The following is a 6000-nucleotide window of genomic DNA, read 5'->3' on the forward strand; positions in this document are numbered from 1 at the left end:
GCTCTGTACAGTTTAAGCACTTGAAGACCAGGCCTTTTCTGGCATCTTTTGTTTAAATCAGTATTTTTTTTTTTGCTAGAAAATTACTTATAACCCCCAAACATTATGTATATATTTTTTTAGCAGAGACCCTAGTGAATAAAATGGAGGTTGTTGCAATTTTTAATGTCAGTAATATACACAGTAATCACACAGTAATAACGCGGCAATATTTTAAACGCAATTTTTAATGCAAAAAATAAATAAATAACCACTTAAGGACCGAGCCTATTTTTCAAACTTGTTTAAAATCTTTTTTTTTTTTGCTAGAAAATTAGAACCCCCAAATATTATATATATATATGTATATATATATATATATATATATATATATATATATATATATATATATATATATATATATATATATTGCAACGGCCACAATTTTATTCTCTGGAGTGTTAGAAAAAAAAAATATATATATTATACGGCTACAGCGCGGATCTGAAGGGGTTAAATGATCTACTTTGCCGGGAGGCCGTCAATAGACGCTCCCCGCACGGCCCCTGCAGGGCACGCCGCGGCGCGCTGTGATCACCCGAGTCGATGGAGTAAGGGGTCGATCCCGGCCCCTTACCATGTGATCAGCTGTCAGCCAATGACAGCTGATCACATGATGTAAACAAAAGATCGATAATCTTTTTTTTCTCTTCTCACGCTAACAGAAAAAAAGCCGATCGCCGGCTTCTGTTGAAGGGACATCGGTCCCGAAGAGGAAGAGGCGAAGCCGCCTCATATGTGCCCACCAGTACCGCCTGCCAGTGCCACGAATCAGTGCTCACCAGTACATAAGTGTCAGCAATCAGTGCCACGTATCAATGCCCATAAGTGCCACCTATCAATGCTAATCAGTGCCACCTAGCAGTGCTGCCTATCAGCGTCACCTACTAGTGCCGATCAGTACCCATCACTGCCACCCATCAGTGCCCATCTTTGCCACCCATCATGACCCATCAGTGACAGCTATCAGTGCCACCTATCAGTGCCCATCACTGCCACCCATCAGTGCTCATTGCCCATCAGTGACAGCTATCAGTGCCACCTATTAGTGTCCTTCAGTGCCACCTATCAGTGCCCATCACTGCCACCCATCAGTGACAGCTATCTGTGCCACCTATTAGTGTCCTTCAGTGCCACCTATCAGTGCCCATCACTGCCTCTCATCAGTGACAGCTATCAGTGCCACCTATTAGTGCCCTTTACTGCCACCTATCAATGCCCATCAGTGCCCGTTATTGCCACCCATCAGTGACAGCTATCAGTGCCTCCTATTAGTGCCCTTCGGTGCCACATATCAATGCCCTTCAGTGCCGCCCATCAGTGTCACCCATCAGTGCCACCCATTAGTGCCACCTCTCCGTGCCCACCAATGCCAGCTATCAGTGCCCACCAGTGCCACCTCATCAGTGCCCACCAGTGCCGCCTATTAGTGCCCATCAGTGCCGCCTTATCAGTGCCCATTAATGCAGACTATCAGTGCCCATCAGTGTAGCCTCATCAGCGTACATTAATGAAGGAGAAAAATTACCTGTTTGCAAAATGTATTAACAAAATATAAAACATTTTTTTTTTTTTGCTTTTTTTTTTTTTTAATTTGGTCTTTTTAATTTTTTTTTTAACAAAAAATAACTGTTTTAATTTTGTTTAACAAAAATGAACTTTTTCCATTTTTTCAACAAAAATTAACTTTTAAAACATTTTTTAACAAAAAATAAAGTTTTTTATTTTTTTATCAAAAAAATAAAAAATGCAGCGGTGATCAAATAACACCAAAAGAAAACTCTATTTGTGGGAAAAAAAATTATAAAAAACATTTGTGTACAGTGTAGCACGACCTCGCAATTGTCATTCAAAGAGTGACAGCGCTAAAAACTGAAAATTGGTCTGGGCAGGAGGGGGGTTTAGGTGCCCGGTAAGCAAGTGGTTAATATCTGCTGCGGAGGCGAAGCAGGGCATCGGGGCTGAGGAAAGTGTACGGCTCCAAGGGGCTGCAAGGCCTTGTTCATGTCAGGAGGTCGGGGGATGCTAACACCCAGTGGCGGCTGGTGCTCAATTTACTTGGGGGGGGGGGGCAGGAGGGGATTGCAGAGGGTATGATGGGGGCAGTATGTACAGGAGAGGAGTTTGGAGGGTATGATGGGGGCAGTATGTAAAGGAGAGGAGTGCGGAGGGTATGATGGGGGTAGTATGTACAGGGGAGGAGTGCGGAGGGTATGATGGGGCAGTATATACAGGAGAGGTGTGTGGGGGGTATGATGGGGGCAGTATGTACAGGAGAGGAGTGCGGAGGGTATGATGGGGGCAGTATGTACAGTGGAGGAGTGCAGAGGGTATGATGGGGGCAGTATGTACAGGAGAGGAGTGCGGAGGGTATGATGGGGGCAGTATGTCCAGGAGAGGAGTGCGAAGGGCATGATGGGGGCATTATGTACAGGAGAGGAGTTTGGAGGGTATGATGGGGCAGTATGTACAGGAGAGGAGTGCGGAGGGTATGATGGGGCAGTATGTACAGGAGAGGAGTGCGGAGGGTATGATGGGGGCAGTATGTACAGGAGAGGAGTGCGGAGGGTATGATGGGGGAAGTATGTACAGGCGAGGAGTGCGGAAGGTATGATGGGGGCAGTATGTACAGGAGAGGAGTGCGAAGGGCATGATGGGGGCATTATGTACAGGAGAGGAGTTTGGAGGGTATAATGGGGGCAGTATGTACAGGAGAGGAGTGCAGAGGGTATGATGGGGCAGTATGTACAGGAGAGGAGTGCAGAGGGTATGATGGGGCAGTATGTACAGGAGAGGAGTGCGGAGGGTATGATGGGGACAGTATATACAGGAGAGGAGTTTGGAGGGTATAATGGGGGCAGTATGTACAGGAGAGGAGTGCAGAGGGTATGATGGGGCAGTATGTACAGGAGAGGAGTGCGGAGGGTATGATGGGGACAGTATATACAGGAGAGGAGTGTGGAGGCTATGATGGGGCAGTATGTACAGGAGAGGAGTGTGGAGGGTATGATGGGGGCAATATGTACAGGAGAGGAGTGTGGAGGGTATGATGTGGGCAGTATGTTCAGTGGAGGAGTGCAGAGGTGGGTATGATGGGGCAGTATATACAGGAGAAGAGTGCAGAGGGTATGATTGGGGCAGTATGTACAGAAGAGGAGTGCGGAGGGTATGATGGGGCAGTATGTACAGGAGAAGAGTGCGGAGGGTATGATGGGGGCAGTATGTACAGGAGAGGAGTGCGGAGGGTATGATGGGGCAGTATGTACAGTGGAGGAGTGCGGAGGTTATGATGGGGGCAATATGTACAGGAGAGGAGTGTGGAGTGTATGATGGGAGCAGTATGTACAGGGGAGGAGTGCAGAGGCGGGTATGATGGGGCAGTATATACAGGAGAAGAGTAAGGAGCGTATGATTGGGGCAGTATGTACAGGAGAGGAGTGCAGAGGGTATGATGGGGCAGTATGTACAGAAGAGGAGTATGGAGGGTATGATGGCGGCAGTATGTACAGAAGAGGAGTGTGGAGGGTATGATGGGGGCATTATGTACATGAGAGGAGTGGGGAGGGTATGATGGGGGCATTATTTACAGGAGAGAAGTGCAGAGGGTATGATGGGGGCAGTATGTACAGGAGAGGAGAGCGGAGGGTATGATGGGGGCAGTATGTACAGGAAAGGAGTGTGGAAGATATGATGGGGGCAGTATGTATAGGAGAGGAGTGTGGAGGATATGATGGGGGCAGTATGTACAATGGGGGCAGTATGTACAGGAGAGGAGTGTGGAGGATATGACGGGGGAAGTATGTACAGGAGAGGAGTGTGGAGGGTATGATGGGGGCAGTATGTACAGGAGAGGAGTGTGGAGGATATGACGGGGGAAGTATGTACAGGAGAGGAGTGTGGAGGGTATGATGGGGGCAGTATGTACAGGAGAGGAGTGTGGAGGATATGACAGTGGATGAATGGGGAGGGATTTCTTGCAGTGTCTATGGGGGTGACCAGGGAGTGATGTTAAGAAGGAAAGTGACTACGGAACGATGTCTCTCAGCTGGGGGGTAGGAAGAAGCTCCAAGTCCCAGCAGTCGCTTCTACTCCCCGCCAGGAGTTAGGAGTTAGGACTCTCATGAATTGTGGCTCTCGGCCAATCCGGTCTTAGGACTCTGTCTCCCGGCCAATCGGGTCTCAGAACCCGCTTCCTGATTTGCTGGGAGGAGAAACAGGAAGACATTAGTGAATATTTATTTGCTAATGTTACACAAGTGGGTGGGCTCGGGGCACAGTGCTCTGCCCCCCCCCCCCCCGGGCCCACCCTTTTTGAAGCCAATTAGAGCCCTTCGGCTTTAATCACGTTCTTCAGAAAAAAAAAACCTCATTGAAATCCATGCGTCCGGCACCCTGCATGGAAATTAGGGGGCCAGGTGCATGGATTGGGGGGGGGGGGGTGGCGTTCCTAATGGACGGGCTGCCACTGGCCGGTACCACTGGCCAAAGGCAACATGCTTCTGTGAACGAGCCCTTTAGGCTGCATTCACACCCGAGCGTCTTGTCTTTGAGCGCTTTTTGGGGTGTTTTGTTGCACATTTTTGACCATTTTTGTACAGAGCTTTTTTTAAGCTTTTTTAAGCTTTGGCATTTAAATTTTTTTTTTTTTAGGCTAGGTGCAAATCTCTGCAATTGCGGTTTTCCGGCGTGTTTTGATGTGTTTGTGCGTATGGTTTTCATGGGGTTTGCATTCTTTTTTTTCTCCTTAACAAACTGTGAATAGCTGGTTGTTAAGGAGAAGGCAGCCGCCATGTCCTTAACAACCGACGAGTCATCAGCTGTAGTTTTCGCTATAACTACCATTGAAAAGGTCGCCTACCCACAGCAATCCCATATCTACCTATTTATCAAGTTTCAGATAAGGAATAAAGTGTTCCAAAGTTTTAATAGGAATAAGTACCTGGTATCTTTGTGTGGCTTTAGGGGGCTGTTGAATATGCGATTTATAATTTTTTTTCTTAAATAACTTTTTTTTTTTTTTTTTTTTTTTTTTTTTTTAGGGTTGGGGGTTTATTTATTTATTATTATTTGTCATTATTTATTTATTTTATTTTATTTATTCATTTATTTACTTATTATTATATTTTTATTCACGATTAATTATTTATTTATTAACTTATTTATTTTTAATCGATTATTGTGTTTGAGTGGAAAAATGCTCAAAAAACACTCAAAAAAACGCACAAATCTTGCGTTTCATTGCATTTCCATGGGGGGGAAAAAAACAAACAAACAAAAAAACGCCTTTAACTTCAGACATCTCCGAATGGAGATGTGAACCAACTTCATAGAGAATAAATTATTATTTTTTTTCCTCCAGCATTTAAAAACTTCCAGCTACACAATGCTCAGGTGTGAATGGAGAATTAACCACTTCAGCTCCGGGAAGATTTACCCCCCTTCCTGACCAGGCCTTTTTTTTTTTTTTTTTGTGATATGGCACTGCGTTATTTTTATAGACAATTGCGCTGTATTGCGATGCTATACATAAATAAGATTGTTGTCCTTTTTTCCCCCACAAATATTTGTAAATTCCAAAATGTCAATATAAAGCAATAGTAGTGGTAAGAAAAAAAGCACTTGTGGGTTTAACCAATCTTCTCCTTTAAGGGGGGCGTGGCAAGGGGTGTGTCCTATGCCTGCATACTTTTGCTGATGGGTGTCCCTCGTTTCATCTCAGAAAGTTGGGAGGTGTGCAAAAACACAGATCTTGGAGTTTTAAATGCTTTTAAGGGCAGAGGAGGCATTTGGGGTCTTACAGACCCCAGATATCTCCATAAAGAGTACCCGCCACGTGCCTATTGCTGTCATAAGGTTTACATTCCTTGTGACGGCAAAATAAGTGATCAAAAAATAAAGTAACAGCGTAACAATAAAAATAAAATTAATTAATAATTAACAACAAAAAAAATGTAACCACTT

The sequence above is a fragment of the Lithobates pipiens genome, unplaced genomic scaffold (assembly GCF_037356315.1).
Source record: "Lithobates pipiens isolate NorthernLeopardFrog02 unplaced genomic scaffold, aLitPip1_a1.2 Scaffold_10, whole genome shotgun sequence".
Lineage (NCBI taxonomy): Eukaryota > Metazoa > Chordata > Amphibia > Anura > Ranidae > Lithobates > Lithobates pipiens.